Raw genomic sequence first — 21,981 nt, 5'->3', positions numbered from 1 at the left:
ACGCGTTAAACTCCAAATATACAGCAGGCATCAGGGTCGGGATCGAGGTAGTTAACGTCTCTCCAACGCGAGTAGGAAACCACACGGGGGTGGGGGGGGGGGTGGGGGAACGGCCATGGGAAAGAGAAGAATAAATAAAATTACAAAAAGTTGCCAGGAGAGACTTCCAAATGGTAACAGCTGTCAGCACCGCATCAGAATGCGCGTCCACGTCCGCGTCCACGTCCGCGTCCGCGCGACGGCCCCAGAGAGCGACGGCGCATTCAGCGGGCGCTCGCTGTGCCCTCGCTCGCCTTTTTAGCTCGCGCGCCGTTACGCAACGTGAGGCTATGTTTGGAGACGATGGAAACAATGCTGTTGTTTAAAAAGAAAAGCCTGGAGGTCAGGGTAGGGGGCAAGCGAGCAGAGACGGCTACGATTAGGACAGGAGGAGGGGTGCGCTCGCTGGGGTCATCATCAGCTGCTCGTTATAACGTTCGCAGCCGGTGCAGAAATAGGAGGCTTTGGTGAACGGCCCCCCCCCCCGCCGAGCGAAAAATAAAATCCCCTTCGAAATCAATGTCAAGGCGGGGAAAGTAGAAAAAACAAAAAAATCGTTTTGCAAACGGAAGCGATTACGCAGCCCCATTTATTTGTGCTCCCTGTGCTGAACGTGCTAATTGCGTTATCCGCGTGCGCGCCGTGCGATTTCGCTGCGTGCGCGGCGAGCACGGTCGCCGCTCGTCAAAAAATGCGAAGGAAGTTCATTGCATTACAAACTCATTGCGAATCTAAACCAAATCAAGCGCGAACCATCACTCATCCCGCCGTTATGCGGTCCGAGACCGATCCGTAAAAAAAGATTAAGTCCTGTGTGCATGTCCGCCTACCCCGCTGAGTGTAATCTGTGTTTAATTGGGATAAATAATACGCACAAAAACTAATAATGTGAAAACGGGCGAGCGGAAACTGCAGGATTGAACGCGAGCGTGTGGCTTCGGCGGTGGATCTGCTAAAACAGGTGAAAGCGCCGTGGTCACGTCAACTCGCGCACATTCGGCAACAATTATTAATGATTTTGATTAAAAACAAAAACGCCAGCTGTGTGGCGCACGCCTGCGGCTCTCGGAGCAGCAAGCGACAGTGAAGCACCGTTACCCCAGAGCGGCATGCACAACTCCGGCGCCACACGGCTGCCTGCCCCCCTCAATGGAAGCCCGTTCACAGGTGCAATCAAATCACCCAGCTGCCCCTCTTATACAGGGCAGCACATTCACTCGGCCATTCAAATCATCTTATACAGGGCGCAGCGCTTTCACATGGCCAATCAAATCACCCAGCTGCCCCTCTTATGCAGGGCAGCGCTTTCAAACAGCCAATCAAATCACCATGCCGCGCCTTTTATACAGGGCAGCACTTTCACTCGACCAATCAAATCGTACGACAGAAAACTCTCACAACACGGATGAAGGTCCCTCCCTTTAAGGAGAAATCAAATCTCCAAGGACTCTCGCCTGCTGCTGAGCTGCTAATGGACAGTAGGAAACGTAACAGGCGGGCACGCTGGACCGTTAAGGGAGCCAACGTCTTTAACGCGATTTGACAGCACAAAGGAACGTGCGCGCGGCAACATGCAAAACACACTCGCACGAGCTGCACATACTTGTACACAAAGCTGCATATCGACATATTTTTTTTTATTAAACCTACTTCTTACGAAACTATTCTAGTGCTGATAAAATACGCTTGGCGTCCGGAACATCATAATACTTTTCAACTCAACACACACATTGTAAAAGAGTATTATATTGCCCATCTTGGGCGAGGGGGAGTGATCATTTTCAAACAGATTTGGGCATTGCTACCGGTAAGCTGTGTGGCGAGATGTGCAGCAATTGGTTTTGGAGTTTGGTTTGTTTTGAGAAGTGCCCTCAGACTGACAAGACACACGGACCCCTCATGTGACGTTTCCCAGGTTAGAGCGATAAAGCAGCCTTTGCGGTTCAGCTTAAAAAATAAATTGACAACAAATGTCACCACGGTGCACGTCCGGGATGCACCACGTGCGGTTGTTGTTGTTACATAGCGGAACAACCCCGAAAGCAACATCGGAGAGCTTTACGGCACAGCTGCAAACACCTACACGGTATCATTTCACCATACCAAATAAATACGCTCGGACAGCCGTAGCGGCACGGCTATCACTGCACAAACATTCATAATAACAGCCGTTGTGTAAAAAAACAAACCCCCCCCACACATTAAATAAATAACTCGGCGATCTTGTTCGCGGCCTAGCGAGCGGCTATTTTGCGTGCGATGAAGCCAGGAGCTTGCTCAGCTGTGCAGACCCCGGGGGCGGTCCCTGCGCGCACGCGCCCAGGGGGAGTGTCACTTACCGTCCCCGACACGCTCACCCGCTGCCCCCGGCTCGCTCGCTCCAGCACGTGCGCTTTAATCCGCGGAATGTGGACATTAAGTGGGCATTAGCGGCCAGCCACCCCCCACCCTCCCCACTGGAGCCGGCTGAATTGCGTGCCGTTTGTATGTTTGTTGAACTTCTTTCGCACCGTACGTAGCCAACTGTGCTAATCGAAGGTGCGGGGGAGGACGACAAACTAAACACAAAAAAGCAGTTTCAAAGAAATGAATTTTCAATCTCAAATAACTCCAGGGTGAAGACAGAGAGATGCTGGGGGTTGGGGGTGGTGGGTGGCTGTGTGGCGGGGGGGCGGGGTGGGGGGCACAGCGTAGAGGGGAGGGAGATGCCCCACATTCTCGTGCTCGTAAGCCACGGGGCACAAAAATACACGCGCCCACAAAGTCCGGTCTGTGTGTCCACACGTACATGCAACGTGTGTTGATCCGTCACCAAAGCCTGTCGGCTTTCCAGACTAATGTTATTCATTTGGAGCATTTGTTTAAGCAAGCAACCTGAATGTGAAATTGTAGTTGTTGGTCTGCATCTGCATCAGCCAGAGGAAAGGCAGACCTTCCCAGGTCTTTATCAGCAGAGTCAGAATTTATTTGACAAACCTAACTTTCCTGATCAGACCCTGAAGGTCGAAACTAGGTCAAGAGTTGATAATTGTTTTTTTACCCTTCTATCTGGCAACAAAACTGACACCTTTTTACAAGGAGTCATGTTTGTATAGACCGCAATACCTGCAGTCATAATACAAACAAAAGACATAACTCTGATAATGTGCACTGTCCTTGAAGTTGATTGGTCCACACCCGAGACAGCTTTCCTTAGAGCCTAGTCTCACATGGGTTGGACCAGATGACGCCAAAAGGCATCGTGCGCCTTTTGGCGTTAAAGTGACAAAATTCGAAATATGTGTGACATCGACCAAAGTCACCATGGTTACCAAGGTCTCGCTTACATAAGGGGAAGCGTATCTCATGAGGTTGTTTCTCCGACAAATGACACGGTTGAGTTATAACCTCTGGTCAATGTCCCATCTCTCCGGGGTCTTATCTATCTCCAGAAAACCTGGTCTGAGCTCTTCATAATCATCGCCACGGGCGCCGTGCGTCACCAAAAGGCCACCGCCGGACCAATCCGGCCGGAACACGCGGCCACCGTTCGCGGCGGGAAGGATGGCTCCCCGAAGCCATCGCGACACGTCAGGCGGATCGTATTCTTGTTTACGCCTGGCCCTGGAGGCGCGTGTGCCACGTTACGCCCTGCCAGCGGCATTATCCGTCACAGTGCCGGTGGGGGATCTGCATCGCGCCTCTACAGCCGTCTGTCCCGATGCCAAAGACAACGTGCTCTCTTGAACAAAGTCAAGGGCGAGGTCAGACGGGTTACGACGGGGCTATGCCGCCGCTGCTACCCGTGCCACGCCACCGCTTCCTCCCTTCTGCTAGAAGCCGCAGCTGTTGTAAAGTCGAGAACCGTCCGCCAAAGGTTTACGTTTCTCGGAGCCGTCGCGCAAATCCTCGTTAATGAACGGTATCGTCTCGGGTGCCGCCATTTGTTCCTCTAGCCGTGATCACCTGACACGTCTGCGCTGAAGTGGGGGGCAGCGGCGAGCTAAGCCCCGACGTGCGCCCTTCCCTCATCTTCCTCCTCCCACATCTAAAGGCCCACCCGGGCCAACTTATTACCTCTGCCGACAGCTGCATCTCACTGCCAGTGCGTGAATAATTGATCGGCCGGTAAGTTGTTGTGCTCGCTTCCCATTCCTGTGAAAGGACTGCAGCTATTCCCCTTTGTTCCATGACAGGAACCAGACTATCAGCACTTTCTCCATGTGAAGTCTTTTCAAGCAATAAAACCGAAGAGACCTGTCCCAGTTCAACCCGCGGGCACAAAACACGATGAACCGCGCTCACTTTTTCTGCTGCTGCCTCAAAGGCGGAGGGTTTTAATGAACAGGTCTAGGCTCTCCCCAATGGCTCACCGCCTTCCCGTTGCATCATTAAAAAACAAAGTCAAAATCGGAACGAGCGTGCCACCACACTACCATCTCCGCCATGGAGCTGTTATCTGCATAGCCACGTCCCGCCTAACCGCCGCCTGCCCCCACGTGCCTGATCCATCACTGCATGCCCTCTGCCTTCTGTCTCCATTTCCAATTTTACATCCCTCCCGACCCCAGCATCTCCCGAGACACCACAATGCTCGCGAAGCTGCTTGTATGTGTTGAACTTCTTTATCTAAAACTATATACAATTTTTTTTATTTTACCAGGTAAGGCCCACTGAGCTATATAGCTCTTTTTTTGTAAGTCACCTGGTCATCACAAATGATAACTCAACCAAGTGGCTCATCGTGCAAAAATTTGCAGCAGCCAAATACGTTTGTAAATATGGAGAAAAAACTGTAGGGCCCGGAGAAAAATCCACGCGGCCACGGGGAGATAGACATGCGTACTCCAAATATACAGCAGGCGTCAGGGTCGGGATTGAACCTAGCACCTCATGTGTACCAGGCGAGGGAGTTAACATCTCGCCACTGTGGAGTCCTCGCACTGTACGTAACCAACAGCGCGCTAATCGGAGGTGCGGGGCGGAAGGACAAGAAACTAAACACAAAAAGCAGTTCTCAAGAAATGGCTTGCCGGACATGCCGGCAGAAACAGCGCAACACGCGCACCCACAAACTGCGAACGAGCACCATCGCACCTCGTCATCCACCGCCACCTTTCCTTGCCTTCATCCCACTCCACAGGCCCAGTTGCCCAACAGATTCATCCGCACAGCCCAAGAATTCGCCTGTTTAAAAAAACTAACCGCGCCTTATCGTGTAAACCCACACCTTTTAGTTAAGACGGTCTGAATCTCATCCTTCACCGCTCGGATTTATGAAATCCCACTCACCCCAGCCGCTGGTCGAGGGCCTGGTCTGCCGGACCGTCCCTTGGGATTGGATTTTTTTTTCTGCACGCGATGGAGGGGTAGCGGGGTCACGTTTACATGCTTCCAGTCGGGCTGGGATCTCCGCGTGGCGTCAGGGGAGCTGCCAGGCAATCCAGACCACGACTCTATCAATCTCCGTCTTCACTTCCGCGACGGCGCAAGGGGGGAAGGGGGGTGAAGGGGCGGGGGGCAGCTTCCTCGCCCCAGACCGTGGGAGCTGTCCTCCCTTAACCCCTTTTGGCAGCGGCCGGCCGTCCCACGCGACGCGACGGAAGCCTTCGCGGATTACTCTCTAAGCCCTTTTCGCAATTTCATTTCCCAGCTTCGTCTCCTTTGGCCCTTATTTTGCCATCTTGCTCTGTCAATTCGGGCTCGCACCCGAAAAGACCTTTGCACTCTCATCAACCAGCCGTCCCATGGAATGGCACGCGAAGTGCCGATCCTCGCGAGGGGGGGGGGGCGCATAGCTTTGCGGTAAAAACGATCGTAACTGCCGACAATGAAGCGGTACCTGGCACCAACTTAAAAAAGGAAAGCGTGAACGGAAAAGCGAACAGCCCTTGCGTTGTGAGAATGCGCCTCGTGTGAGAGTGTAAGCGGGTGTAAGGAGAGTGCAAGTGTGAGCGCGAGCAGTGCGTGTGAAACACTCACCCCAAGTGGTCCTGTCTCTCTGCCAAGCGGTCGATGAGGATGTGGAGGCGCTCCAGCGCATGCGGCTGCACTCCTTGTGGAAGTCAAACGCCTCATACCTGCACGGCGCGCACGCGCACACACACACAAAGACCCCCTTGTATAGCCTGTACGGGGAACGGTGGCGTAGCGGTTACCGCGCTGCGCTAGAAACCCGGTGACCCAGGTTCGATTCCCGCTCACGGTCGACACCAGTGACAATTATCTGAACCGGTCCTGGGCCTCCTCTAGGGTGACTCGGCCTCAAATGAGAGTACCGAGTGTGGGGTGTAAACATCGTCACTAGGGAGACAAAGGCGGCTGGGCGTGGTGTTGGCCACCCACCCCCTCGAATACCATTCCAGCCTGCATAGGTGCTCGCTAACAGCACTTGCCCCTACAACACACGCATGCACACATGCGCAAACATACGTACACACGTACACATACACATGCGTGCAAACACCTCCGATTATCACGGTTGGCTACATACAGTGCAAAATAAGTTCAACATATATACACACAAAGAGCATCCTTTACTTTAGCCAAAGGGACTGTTCGAGCCAGAGGTGTCCATGATAAGTTGTAAAAATAATCATTTATTTATTTATCCAGGCGAGCCATGCCAAGTTGTCAGACTCTTCTTCAGTAGAGTTCTGCTGCTGCTACATTGGGGTTTTATTTTAAGATGTTTTCAGACAATTAATGATGAGCTGTGTTTAAACAAGCGGAAGGAAGCGGAAGGAAGCCGGAGCACCCAGAAAAAAAACCCACGCGTGCTATGGGGCAACGCCCTATCGTCGTATAGATGAAAACAGATGGCGATAAGTCCACTTGTTGGAGCGCATTGTCCGAACCAGCCAGGTGTATGGCACCTCCTCAACGGCCACGGGAAGGGAGTTTCACAACATTTGTGCGGCGATCCACCGACCCTCGCCTCCACAGTACACTGGGTTACATGCCACCCGCGTAGCTAACCTACGAAGTCTGACGCGGTAAGGCGAGTGGGTGTGTGGCCGGCGCCACGCATGCTGCCTGATGCCAGTATCCATGGTTACACACCGCCGCACCAGGTACTCATTTTAGGAAGAGTTGACCTAGGGGGAGGCCCAGGACCGGTTCGGATATTCATCGCCGATGTTGGATGCGGCCATGAATCGATGCCGAAAGTAAATAATTTTATTCGATTAGACCAGTCGAGTTCTTTACCTGGGGTGCACGCACCCCCTGGGAGTGCGAGATGCCCTTTTTGGAGGTGCCAAGACATGGCCAGATTTCTTTAGAAGGTAAATCATCAAAACCCAAATTAAACTAATTTGTTTCATCAAACGCTATCTACTTATTAACATTATAAATGTTTTAATGATTGAGAACCGAAGGGCTGACGGAAAGGTTAAGAACCACTGAGTTAGACAATGCAGTGCGCTAACCATTGTGCTCCCACCAAGAACACACGCTGTCCAAATACACCAACACATTAGTTTGTGCAGTCCGAGATCCTATGAAACCGATTTGATTTTCACGTCTGGGAATTGTTCAAGGAGAGAAGAACGTAGAACAAGGGAAAGTGAACGCAGAGAGAAAGTTGGGAAGACGGAACGAGAGAGAGCAAAGGCAGAGAAAGAAAAGTAAAAAAAGTGAGGACAATAGGGAGAAATGGAGAGAGAGCAGAGAGAACACGAGAGAGGGATACGGACAGAGAGAGCAAAGAGAAGGCACCAAGGGGGAGAGAAATGGTGGGGAGAGAGAGGGTTGGGGAGAGACAGCAAGAGGCAGAGAGAAAATGAAAGAAAAAGTAAAGATGAAACAGAGATGGGGGAGGAGAGAGAACGAAACCGAGAGAGAGGGGGAACGGGGGGGGAGACACGGCGATACGGAGAGCACATGAGGGAAAGAGAAGGTCGAGGGAGAAAGAGAGAATGGGGGAGAGAACGAGAGAGCCTAAGGGTAGCAGGAAGGGCGGTTCGCTCACTGGATCCAATCGCTGCCCAGACGCTTGGTCAGCGCCGCAAATGCCTCCTCCAGCCTCTTCTCCGAGCCCTTGTGGTCCACCTTGGAGGGTGAGGGGTGGGGGGAAACCGCATACCCAGGAGCCATGGTTATTCACCAGAGCCAGGACATGCAGCCAAGTAGCCGGGGCGATGAGTCGGATGGCAGATTTTTTACGCTTCCGAACGAAGGATGAAAGCCTTTGGCCATTGGCTCATTAGCTCCGTCTGTCTGTCGGCCCGTCCATCTGTGACGAAGGGAGGGGTGGGACAAAGCTGTTGTGTAGAGCTGCAGCCCCATTAGGGATATCGTCCAATTAAAATCCGGCCACGTTGATCAAAGAATCACAGCAAAAAAATTTGAGTGTTAGCATAAATTATGAATGAAGTTTTCCCATGTAGACTACTTGTCGGATATATGCAAAGGAGTATTTTCTTTCCTGCCAGATACCCGTCAGCTTTCATACTGCTCGTTAAACACGTGCACAGATGAAAACCAGGGTGGAAAGCGTTGCATAATCCTTGCCTATGCAATATTTTCAAAACTTGTTTTACTTAAAAGCGTTTGTCATGCTCTTCTGCTTTGTATGTCGAGGTTATGAAGCCACTCAGTGGCCTCCGTGGAGGCTGGGTTGAACTCGGTGACATTGCCCGCTGACCCATGCTCTGTGAATCGGAGGTGCGGGAGGCAGCTTGGGATAAGCTGATCCATGTTCTGTGAATCAGCGGTGCAGGCAGCAGTGTGGGATCAACTGATCCATGCTCTGTGAATCAGCGGTGCAGGGAGCAGCGTAGGGTCAGCTGATGCACGGTGTGCGAATCGGAGGTGCAGGGGGCAGTGTGGGATCGTCTCATCCATACTGCGATCAACCACCACACTGTAGGTCACAACAAAGACAAATACAAAGGTCCCCCTCATAGACTTAACAGACTTTTGGGGCAAGTGCTTTTAGTGAACACCTATGAAGGCTGGCACGGTACACGCCCGACCGCCTTTGTCTCCCCAGTGGTGATAATTTTTACACACCGCACCAGGTACTCATTTGAGGCCGAGTCGACCTAGGTGAGGCCCAGGCCAGCACCACAACAACACACTCGCTCGCTCACCCACTCACTCACCCACCCACATATCCACTCGTTAACTCACTCGTGCACTCACCTAATCAAGCACTCACTCCCCCAACCACTCGCCCACTCACCACACGGCAGGTCACCTCAATTCTATTTCTGCTTCTTCCCTCGCGCTACTCCACTTTGGAATTCCATCCCAATCATCATCATCTCTTTTCCAAGCTCTTCTAACAACTTTGTTCAATTATAAAAAAATATATAAAGTATTACCCTCTTATCTATTACAGCTTTGTAAAAAAAAAGGATATGATCGTGTCATTTGTAATGAATTGCAATCACGGTGTAATTTCATCTGTCCTCACAGATAATAATGCCGCTCTGATTGGAATTATAATTGACCCTCGGTGAGGTTGGTAGATCGTGTAGGCGTGTGAAACTCCCACATGTACAGCGAGCGGGTTCGTGAACATGTGTACTAGACCTCAGAGTGTTATCCCCCATGTACGTTTCAATTTTCTCCGGTTATTCTGCCATTCTTCCACTTGCAAAAAAAAATATCCTTAAATAGGAATTGGCCAAACACCCCAAGGTAGCAGGATCCTCCTGAATGAGTGCCTATTGGCACTCAGGAAGGTTCTTCCTGGAAAAAGTAAACTATTTTTAATATCTTCCCTCTCTCTATTGAAACTCAATCTTTTATTGAGTCATAAATCCTTCTGGACCTCACCGTGAAGTCGTTTGGTTCTCCGAGCCTTGGGCATTTTCCACCGACTCATGAGATTCTTGACAACGGGGGTCACAGGAGGTAAAGGCGCAGCCCTGCAATTGCTTGCTCACACCACCGCTGTCGGAAGGGCTTCCGCTAACAGCGGGCGCTCTAGAGAGCCCCCTCTGGAAGGGTATTTGGCCTACTCTTTCATACTGGTCTGACGTCTTGGAAGAGGTGAGAGTATCCACATTTTCTCCCACCACATACAACCCGCCGATCGACAAACCTACTTGTACTGCTAGGTGGACAGAGGCGGTTGAGAGATGGAATCGAACCAGTGGGCGACCTTTGGATTGCAAATAATGCGCTACGCCCGTACACCGCACACACACTCCCTACGTGCGCCCCTCCCCCATGCCCCCACCCTTCCACTCCCCACCACCTCCACACCTCCCCCTACCTCCTTAGCTTACCAGGCTGATGTTAAATCAACAAAAGTTAATATCCAACTCCCGCAAGACAAATGCTAAATCATAAAAACGCCTGCTGGAGTAATGCAATACTAAATTACATGAAGATGAATCAAGGCTAATAACACGTAACGTATTGCCGAGCCGGGTAACACTAACTCGCAAAAGTATATGTTTGCAATAATGGTTGCTTTAATATTGTATGAAAACACGGGAAAGAGAGCACATTTTCAACGAATTAAAAACAGAGAGAGAAAATCATCCAGCGGGCTGGGACAGGACAACACGGCTGGATGGGGTGATGGTTACCAACATGAGGACTGGCAATGAAGCAGTAGGTAAAGGAGGGAATGGAACCGAGATGACACCCACTGAAGAGACAGAGCGATGAAATCTAACCCATGTGCAGGAGTGAGATGGGATTGTGGCATCGAAGGACCGTGACAGATGGAGCCAACTTGTGGAGGCCTTCATCCAGCAGTGGGGAGACAATGATTGATGCTGATTAAGATGATGACAATGACTACTCAAGGTCTCCAAGCAAAACTGAGCTCATACCTGAACGGGCTCTCTCATTAACCTGAACTGACCTGAATTGACCTGAGCATCAGTACAAAAAGAACATCGCTCTTTTTTTCCTTGCACTTATTATCGAGTGCACATGCCACACATCAGCCACGATGAAAGTGCCTCCGTAATCGCACGTGAAGTGGAGATTCCGCCCCCCGCGGCAGGGTGATTGGGCGAGCGGGGCGACCGCGTGGGCGAGCAAGCGAACGTGGAGCGAGTTGCACGAGAACTAGCGAGCAGGCGGGCGAACAGAAGGGTGGGCGGGCAACTGGGTAATTGGGTGAGCGTGTGCATGGGTGGGTGCGTGCGTGGTTGGGTGCGTGCGTGGGTGGGTGGATTGGTTCTGGTGGGTGGAATTGGTTGGATGGGTTTGCGGGAACAAGCAAGCATGTACTAGAGTAGGAGGCCAGATGTGCAGGTGGGTGCGCGGGTGGTGGAGCGGGTGGTTGAGCAGGTGGGTGAGCGAGTAGGTGAGCGAGTAGGTGAGCGGGTGGGTGAGTGTGGACGAGCGGATGGGTGAGTGAGCGGGTTGGTGAGTGAACCAACCCAGCAGTCTTACCAGGTTAACCACGATCTGTTTGCCGTAGCTCACCATCTGGCTGTCAAAGTGCCTCTGGAACCCATCCAGCTGTGGGAGACAAAAGCACACGGAGGACGCCAACCCCTTGAGCAAGTGACATTTTAACCTTTTTCGTATTAAACATAGATTTGAAATATAAATCACCTTGGATATATTATTATTATTTTTACATTGATTTTCTGCCCTATGACCTGCCCTGCCACACTCTCACTCGATACATTACCGATCGGCACCTTCTGAAAAATGCAATTTTTCATATCATGGGCAGCCGAGTAAGCAAATCATATGATCATCACAGATGGCCACCACCCCAACACCCCCTGACCCCCCAACACCCCACCCACCCAACCCCACCCACCCAACCCCACCCATCCAACCCCCCCCACCCACACAACCCTGACCCCCCTCACCCACCCAACCCCCCACCCCCACCTCCCGGCCGGCTATTTTATAATTCGTTGGTAAGCTATATAAATTATATTTATTTATAAACAAATTATTTGGTTATACCACATTGGGAGTGGTGCCTCAAATAACAAAAACTCAACGCAATCATCAACAACACGTGCTATGAAAGAAAAGCCCAATGCTCAAAATGTAACCAATTTGATAGTTTATTTCCCCGCTTTTCAGACAGCACGGTTATTGGCGAATGTGATGATCGCGAAATCCGAGCCAACGTGTTCAATGTAACTGGATCGCATTTAGTTTTTGTGCGGTCATTGACGATCGACTCGCTGCACTCGAGAATCCGGTTGAATCAGAGGGAGGTGCGTGGACTTGAACCCACCCAGGATCTCAGCTTTGCCAGCTCAGTGTTCTGACCTCGACTCACCTGGCATCACACCAGGGTCAGCTCAAGTCTGAATCGAGCACCTGCTTCGGTGCGCGAAAACCGGTGTCCTTCACTCGTTTTTTTTGGTGGGGGGGGCACTTTTGCCGGTAAAACATCATCAGCGTGTGAGGGCCGCCACACATTTTAAACCATTGTTGGGGTTTGTGACAGAACGATGATTGGGGCGTGTTTTTAACATTTGTGTATATTGTTGGGGGGCCGCACTAAAGGGCACCAGGGGCCGCTAGTGACCCGCGGGCCTTGCAGTGAAGAATACTGGCGTAAGCAAATCTAGCACGCGAACGACCCTGAATGGAAGGGGGTGACTCACGTGGTTGAGGGAGGTGCTGATCTGGGGTCGAGGTTTGTACTTGAGATCTGGGCGCTGAGACCAGTAGAAAGGCATAGATCCGCGCGTCTGCATTGTACAAAAACAAAAATCCCCCGTACAGCCTTAACGGACTTTTGTGGCAAGTGGTGTTAGCAAGCATCACCTATGAAGGCCGGAACGGCACACGAAGGGGGTTGGTGGCCAGCACCACACGTACACAAGTACACACACGCAACCATCGCCAACATCATCCCCATCAACGTCGCCATGTCAACAGCAGGAGTGACGAGCAACATTGACAATCACCCGTGTCAACATCACCATCACTAAGCGAGCGCTGCATTGCGAGCAACAACCACAGCAACAATATCAGTGCTGCCATCAACAGTGGCATTCAAGCCACAAATATGCAGCCCCATCAGCAACAGAAGCCACCAAAACCACAATTCGCATCACAATTACATCGTCTCTAATGGTTACAAATTGCTTAAATTTTGTCTGAATTTTTTCCGCACCAGAAGCTAACGAGCCTAATTGTGTTTAATTAAACTTAATTTACAGAGGGGGGGGACAAATAATAGTAAACCTGGGAGCGGGGGATAGGCTCGCATGGCAGCAACGGATGAGTCGTGCAGACGGAATGTAACACCTGGGGAACTACTAACGTGACATCACAAACGAGCGTGGCCATCTGACACCCCCCTGCCCGCTCCCCGCCCCCCCACTAAATCTGTTGCAAGTTCAACAAGATGGGGGGGAAGGGGAGGGTTGTGGAATGCAATCTGCGGAACCCTCGGGATGCTGAGATAGAGCGGGAAGTCTGTGGTGAAGTTTGGAGTGTGGAGGATTCTATCTGGGCGAGTGTGAGACTGGTGTGTGCCAGATGTGTGGTATGTGTGACCGAGTGTGTGTGTTGTATGAACAGTGTTTGTGTGAAACTGGCATGTGCCGGGTGTATGGTATGTGTGAGTGTGAGCGAGCCTTCGACACTTCAAGTGGCCTCAAAGTGAACTTCGCCTGGCCCATGCGCCGTGGTGATGTCACCGTCACTTGGTGGCAAATGGCGGGTATTGGTATCTGGCGTGCATGTTGTATGAGCACTGTGCGTGTGTGAGTGCAACTGGTGTGTGCCAGATGCGTGGAATGTGTGAGCGAGTGTGCGTGTTTGTGTCTGGTGGGTGTTGCATGAACACTGTGTGTGCGTGATCATGGGGTTGGCTGGGAAGTGGGAATTCAACCCCAACCTGCACAAAGGAAGCCTTGTTGCCGCCGTAGAACACAATCTGCTCCGTCTCCACAAAGTTTGCCGCGTGCCCCTCTTGGTCGATGCCTGCCAAGCGGGGAGGGGGGGGGACGAGACGATCATAAACGCTGAGAGCCGGACGACTCTGGGCCCAAGGTCGACCCCAATGACGCCGGCATCGCCGTCGCCTCGACGCACCTCGACGCCACCACGAGCCAGGCTAATTCCGCCCGCTCGGAACAAACCAGCACCGCTCTTCATTGTCACAGCGGAGCGGTCGGCATCAACTCGGTTGTCGGCGTCTTAATCTCACCGATCAGCTGAGCAGCTTCAATGCCCCACAACAAGCACATTTTATATATATACTGAAAGTAAAAACCAATAACGTTGCCTACGTATATAATCGGTGTAATTTCAGGGTAATGTACCTTCTTTAAATGATGTCCTATGAAATATCCCATCGCCCAAAAACGCCGCCTATTAATTTTCCTCGTCAGGCCAGTGTTATTGGTGGACGTGTCGAGTTGTTATTTGTGCTCATGCACCACTGATAGCACCGTATCACCAACTAATTTGTTCACATATATTGAGTGGGTTAGGGGTACTTCTATTTGCTTTTAATCCCCGTCGAGTGTCACAGACACCTCGAATAAGTCGCTTGAATTCAAAAACGGAGGTGTTGATGGGAGGCGAGGCCTGTGCCTCACCAGGTTTGCCTACCGGCTCCACTGTCCCCCGGCCCAGGCAAAGGCACCGGTGGCATCGCGGATTGGTCGTTCGTTGTCGACACAACCCACGACACCACACCGACGTTCTACATGACCATTCTATGCACATGGAAAATGTGTCGTGGTGGCGAGATGTTAACTCCCTCGCCAAGTATGCAGGAGGTCGTGGGTTCGATCCCAACCCTGACGCCTGTATATTTGGAGTTTTGATGGTCTCCCTGAGGTCGCGTGGATTTTTCTTCCAGGTCCTCCGGTTTTTACCTCCACATTGAGAATCAACATCCGTTTAGAGTATTTGGCTGCTATACATTTCCACACATAAAGCCACTTCATTGGGCTATAATTTGTGGACAGGTCTCTTCTGAAAAGGAGCTTTATAGCTCAGTGGGCCTTACCTGGTAAAATAAAAATTTTTTTACTAGTTTAGTTTTATGTTCACTTGATTCCCATTCAATCCGGTTATTGATGAGATTTGATTTGAAGCACGCGACCCTGGCTGCCGGTAACACCATCACACACACGGTCGCCCGGCGCTGACTAATGCGCTAGCCCACTCGCGCACTCGCACGCAATCCAATAGAAACGTTTCTTGCGGCACGACTTTCCCAAAGGACAACAACCGCGCCTCGCCTCTCAGGTAGTAGCGAACGCCGGCGCGGTAGCAGCTGCGGCGCGAGATGAGGATCCAGTCGAACACCTTCCCGTTGACGACGCACGCCTTGACGGACAGGACTGGGGCGGCGCCGTCAAGGAGACCACTCTCCGTGCCACGTCGCCAACGAGACTGGCCCAGCCATATCCCCCGCCTCTGACCACCGCCCTCCCGTCGCCACCACCGCGTCCAAGCACTTCCTCGCTGTTAAACAAACCCTGTTTTCAGGTACAGATGCTGCCCTGAAATTACTCCTTTCACGCCACCCCAGCAGAAAAGCCTTCACGACAGGGAGCTCTGGAGAGCCCGTCGAGCAGCTCTGTTTGGCCTACTCTTGCACGCTCGGCTAGACATCTTGGAAGAGCTGGGAGCATCCAATCTTTACTCCCCCCTACACATAACCTGCCAGTCAACCGCATAATACCGATTTACACTGCTGGTTTGAGCAGAGGCGGAAGGATTTAAGAATGTTGCCCATCGCTTCAGCTGCCTAGTCGGGAGATAGAGAACAGCGACCTCTGGATTGCAAGTCCAGCGTAGGAACAATACACAACGGTGGGCATCCGGGCATAACCCGTCAGAAGATTAATTCACATTTAAGAAACGCATCCAATTACCGGCACGGCTGGCCAATTAAAACCCAAGCAAGCATGAGCGCCGTCGAAATTCTTATGCAGGCTCTGGGTTTTATCTATTGGGTTAAATGAAGAGTATTTAATTTGCATTGTTGTGGCTGTTACGTGCGCATACTATATGACAAAAGTCTCCAACAAGCTACTTAAAAGAGTACAGCCGTTCCTGCAGACCAAGGTCGCGGTCAACACGCGCTCGTTACAGCGAGGGTCACATCCAACACGCGCTCGGCAGACTAAAGTTGGAGCTCCCTGGTGTCAAGTGCCGACTCTTCAGTTAATTGTTAATTTGCGCACGAGCCCCACGTGCCTGACCGCACGTGAAAACATTTAAATTTCCCATTTTAAAATGGATAAATTAGTCAACTCGCTATTATCCATGGTGATTGGGATGGAGGCAGGTGGTGATGAATATCGCAGATAAAAACCAAAAGGACAGGTCATGCTAAACTTATTTAAATTAGGTTACAAAAAAATATTTGATTACCGACATAATAGAATGCTGGTGGGGCGCAAACATACAGACCACAGAGACCCACTGACTCACTAATAGATGGCCATGATTAAACGGAGTTCTCATGTTCAGCGAGCTGATGGTTTTAAGTTGGTCACCAGAGGTGGCATAAAACATCATGTTAAATGTTGGGTGCCACTTGATTTCGATGCTATAAATTTCCATGCAATATGCGACTTCATTGAACTACCATTTGTGGTCAGGTCGCTTCTGAAAAAGAGCGAAATAGCTCAGTGGGCCTTACCTGGTAACAAATATTAAAGTTTATAGTTCGTTTTATGTTCACTTGATTCACCTTTAATCCAGTGGTTGATGAGATTTTACCAGAAGCACACGACTTTGGCCACCGCATGGTTGCCCGGCGCTGGCTAATGTGCCCGCCCAACTGCTCGTGCGTGCAGTAGGCGAGAGTTTAACTGTGGTATGATGCTCCCACGGCCGGAACTCGTGGCCAACGTGGCGCTGCCATGTGCACACAGAAAGGATACAGCCGTGAATGAGCGGCACGGCAAAGCGGTGCAGCTCCGGGACGGTGAGCAACTCCCGCAGCAGGTGACCGTTCCACACGAACCGCTGGTCGGCCTGGCGTGCACACGGGGTCAACGGGGATGACGGGCACGGCAAGGGGCGACTTAAAAAGGATGCTTAACAAAAAAAAATACTCGCATCCAGGACACGCACATGTAGTGGCATAATAAACTAGGCACCCGATTTAAAGTCAGTTGTCAGCCGGGACGCATCAAAACTGAGAATGATCCAGGATGGTCGTGATAGCAGTCTACCAGCTTAAAGGGGCAGTTTGCGGTGTGGTTCGCGGTGTGGTTTGCGGTGCAGTTGTGTGCGTGGTACGTGGTGCAATTTTGTGCAGATTGTGGTGCGGCGGTGGTGAGGTTGTGGTGAGATTGAGGCGAGGTTGTGTGTGCGGGGATGACATGCGGTGGGGCACCCGCTCGCAGAGGGACATCTCGTGGAAGTCGGGGCTGGTGTTGGCCAGGCGCTGCAGGCTGTGCGTCAGGTCGAATGTGCAGGAGAAGAAGAAGCTCTCCGTGTGCAGGACGCCGCGCAGCATCATCAGCAGCGTCTTGTTATCCTGAGCCTGGAGACGCAGAGGGAGCGCCAGAGGGGAGGTGAGCAGAGGGCGCAAAGCAGGAGGGTGGCCACGCAGATCGGATCCCTACTCATCATGGATTGGAGGAGTTCTGACCCTCAGCCCATAACGTTGGAGAGGGACAGAGGAGGCCTGAAGGCTCAAGTCTCCAAACGAAATTCTCATGGTCAAGTCAAAAATGTTGGCGGCAATATTAAACACCAGTGGCGGTTTGCTGCAACAGGAAGAGGGTGACAATTGACATAAATTTGAGTAAATGTAACCAACTGCACCTGCCAATTGGTAACATTTGCTCAAAAGACAAGAGAACCACAATACACTTCTTCAGGAAATGCTGAAATGTTTTGCATTAGCCAAGATGTCGTGTGCCCTTTACACATTCTAGTGAGCGGTCAGCATGAATTTAAAGTTTGCTTAACAGTGATGGTGGCATGCCCACACCTAAGTTGTTGCATGCCACCCTTTAAACAAGGTAAGCTGGAGTGTTTTGCAAGGCCACACCTGCAGATCTGTCAGGTGCAGGATGGTCTTCTGGTAGGAGAGGATGTCAAATTCCACGGCCTTCCATATGGCCTGGCCCGAGATTTCCCCTGCTTCTCTTTCTTGGTCACCACAATCAAGTACATGCCTGTCGGTGGGGGAGAAGGGCCGGTCTTTCATTCCAAATAATAAAACAGCTGAAGTGCCACTGATCCTTTTCTGTGCGTTCTCAGTATTGATATGCGCCCAAATATGCAGACCGACCAATACATAATATTAAGGTGGTGGTGCTGCTCGGTTTATAGCGCTATGATGCTATTACCAAGGAAATCCTCACGAGTGTCAAGGCTCTTTTCAGGAGTGTACTGCCAAGTTTTGCAGTGGGGGGGCGATTTTTTTCGTTTAATCTCAATTGAGTGACATACAGGTAATTTTACAGTATTGGGATGTTTGGACAATACTAGTTACATTGTACGTTCACGTTTAGCTAAGGCAGGAAACTGGGGAACTCTGAAGAAACCCACGCAGTACCAGGGGAGAACTTAGAGACTCCACACAGAAAGGTGACCGAGTCTGGAATCAAACCCAGGTACTTCTTGGAGCTGGGTTTCTGCGAGGCACAAGTGTTACCACTGCGTCACCCTGCCACCATGCTGGTGGTGCTATGTGAGAAGCGATATGGGGCCAAATTCACATTCCAGATATATCCCCATTGTGTCATCGGTGTCCTGTCTTGAGACATCGTGTCCATTCGGATCTCTTGCAGACAGGCATGATCCTTCACATTCGAGATCGGCCCACTAAAGCGGATATCACAGAGCTAGCTGTGAGATCCATTCATAAAGTGATCTCTGGTCCATGCAAAAGGAGGGCAGCAATTCCATAGCAGCTCTGCCAATGAGAATAATATTTGTCTCATGACAGAGTTGTACTTTGTTCAATATTAAGCAAACGTAATAGGTTTTTTTGCGCAGTCATTAGCAACCAGGCTAAAACCATTATCTCACTGCACTTGAGAACCTGGTTTAATCATTGACGACTGAAACCTAGATTCAAATCCAGGATCTCAGCAGTACCATCTCAGTGCTTTGAGCTCTGAGCCACCCAGCCACATTGAGCCAGATTCACACTTTGGTGAAGTGGCCAAAACGCCTTTGGAGAATCGCCCCATTGTTGGCAAGGCGGACGTCATCACGTTGTCGCAATTAAGAGTGGCCAAGTCGGGAAATCGGGACATGTACTTCGACCACGATCTTGCAATAACATTATGGCAGTCATATCTATTTGGTGTTTGAACATCTTAACAGCTGTTAAATGTAATCAAAATCTTTATTTTACTGGAGGAATCCAAAGAGCTATAAATCTCTCTTTCACAGATGTCCATTAGGGGTGTGTCAGAATGTTACAACAACGATACAAAAACACCGTCAGAGGCAAAGTTTCGGAAAGACAAACAAAGAACTTTTAAAAATATACAAATAAAATTAAAAAAATCGTCTTACCAGGTAAAGCCCACTGAGTTATTCGCTGTTTTTTTCAAAAACGACCTGGCCACAAATGATAGCTCGGTAGAAATGGTAAAGCCTATTCTTATCTTTTCATCGTTTTGATACCCGAAAAAAGGTCCCGCAGATATATTCTGGCATTGTTTGCCAAATAAGTCATATTTAAAAGTACTTTTTAAATCCTTTATATTAAGTTCGCTTGCTTGCTTGCTTAGGACCGTGCAAATCTTTCGGTCGTTTTTTAACCCACTTCCCATGATCCAATCGAGCTGACATTTAGCACACAGACTCGTTGTGCGTGACAATGAATTTTCGTGAAAAAAAATTTCCTAAATTTTACACTGTTTAGGGAAAAAATATATATATATTTATTTACCAATTGGTTAATGCTGGCACACAATCATCTGACCCATAGGTGGCAGCCATCTCAAGCCAGAGGACGAGAGGACTCTAGCCGCCCCGAGGCCACGCATATAAAGGATTTATAGTGAAATACTTTGTTTTTACGGGTTAATTTTTTTTAAACATGCTTTTATGAAATGTACCGTACTGGTAATGGCAGAACTTCATGACTCCAGGAAGTGGCCCCGAGGCTTGCGATAACGTAAGAGACCGTGGTGATTTACAGCTAACGTCAGTTGAGCGTGGACAATTAGACCCAAGCCGAAACAAAACATATAAAATAGATGGTTTAAAATTGAATTTTTTATTTTTAATGATAGAATATAGTATTGTCATCAGTAAGACGTAACTATACGAAATTTTCAGTCGATACCACATTGGGAAGTGGGTTAAAATTGAGTTACAAGATTTGAGGATACGACAACAACAACAGACAGAGCGAGTTAAATAAAACAGTGTAAAAAAGGGTTTTGCCTCTTCACAAGGGAACAATTTTATTACCAAGTTATTTTTATTTTTTTACCAGCTAAGGCCCACTGAGCTATATCTCTTTTTCAGAAGTGACCTGACTATCACAAATGATAACTCAACAAAGTGGCTTATCATGTGGAAATTTATTGTAGCCAAATACTGGAGGGAAAAACCGGAGGACGCGGAGAAATAACCACGCGACTATGGGGAGAGAGACACGCAAACTCCAAATATACAAACAACAGGGTCGGATTGAACCCAAGGCCTCCTGTATATCAAGCGAGGTAGTTAACATCTCGCCAACGTCGGAAGCGTTTGGGGCGAGGGAAGGGACTCCCTTCACCTGCCACGAGGCGAATGGTCCCGACGATGCAGCATATGTGCTGCGTGAGCGCCGACGGAGGAATGTCTTTCTGAACTGCGATGGAAAAGGGAAGGAAGAGTTGCAAACGATGAAGGAGTAAGTAAAATACATGGCAAATCAGCAAAGACATTTCCAAACATACAGAGTGGGGTCGAAATAACACACGTAAAAAAACACAATTGAACCTCTATGGCGGTACCCGAGGTACCATAGCACACCGGCTCTCGCATAATGTCCGTGATACAGTATTTTTAGTCTCTTGATGGTCGGTAATGCGGCAATCGACTCATCTCGACGAGCTGTACACCATGCACTATGGTGCATACGAGCGTTCAAGGTTTCAGCGCAGTCGTCCTCACTGCGTTTCCACATCGTGGAGTAGCACTGATTTAGATTGATTGGTAGCCAGTCGCAGAGTTAAATACACCTCTGGAAAAAATATTTAATTGCCTCGGCCATTTTATATTATTTGATACCCCAGGGTACTGCCATAAGGATACATTTCTAAAAGGCCATGAAATCACCTAAAATAATGTAAACAATTATTTATACGTGTGTTGGTATAAATGTGTCGATTCAGAAAATGTATGGAATGAAATACAAGGCTAGTTAAAGTTAACGGCTTACATTTTAGAATGTCTTTGGACGATTTACATTTTGAGCAATTGGCATTCTTCAAGAAATATTGCTGTTTAAAGCGATGGAGTATAACAAAAAATATATACTGAAAAGCAGTGTGGAGTTGGGTGGTGAGTTAATCTTACATCGTAACTATTTTGGAACTGACGTTTAGACCACAGCGAATCCCTTGACTGCAAGGGCAATGCGGCCAATAGAACACAGCTGACCGAAGGCCACACAAGACCCTCACACTGTCGTCACACGCATGAATGAGTCCACGTGTACATCCTCTGTACAGTGTACCGACACAATGCATGACAAAACAAAAAATCCTCGCTTGCCCCCTCCCCCATTACCACAAAGTGCTTGCCACAAATTAACCACAATCACCTCGCTAATCTCAAGGAGCATAAACCATCACGTGAACTCCGGTCACCCTAGCAGCGGCGGCTTTTGGCTAGCCATTGAACAAAATCGTCACCTCATCACGCGCTTTCAGATGCACTTCTGCGGCCTTCTGGAACACTCTTCCTTCTGATAATAAGAAGCCAAGGGAGCTATTACACTTTTAAACCTAGATTTAAACCTAATTTATTTCTAACTGATTTTTGTGTGAGTTTTTGTCCTTCCCCCTCACCTCCGATTAGCACGATTGGCTATGTAGGGTGCAAAAAAGGTTCAACAAACAC

The 21,981-nt window shown here is 49.8% G+C and overlaps 1 pseudogene; it reads right to left on the bottom strand.

Annotated features, from left to right (window-relative positions):
- Positions 1-2,273: 2,273 nt before the first annotated feature.
- LOC121852308 lies at positions 2,274-20,801 on the bottom strand (annotated as a pseudogene).
- Between the last annotated feature and the right edge of the window lie 1,180 nt (positions 20,802-21,981).

Source organism: Callorhinchus milii, unplaced genomic scaffold (genome assembly GCF_018977255.1).
Source record: "Callorhinchus milii isolate IMCB2004 unplaced genomic scaffold, IMCB_Cmil_1.0 Scaffold718, whole genome shotgun sequence".
Classification (NCBI taxonomy): Eukaryota; Metazoa; Chordata; class Chondrichthyes; order Chimaeriformes; family Callorhinchidae; genus Callorhinchus; species Callorhinchus milii.
Note: the sequence above shows the minus strand (reverse complement) of the source record. Positions and strands in the feature narration are given on the sequence as shown.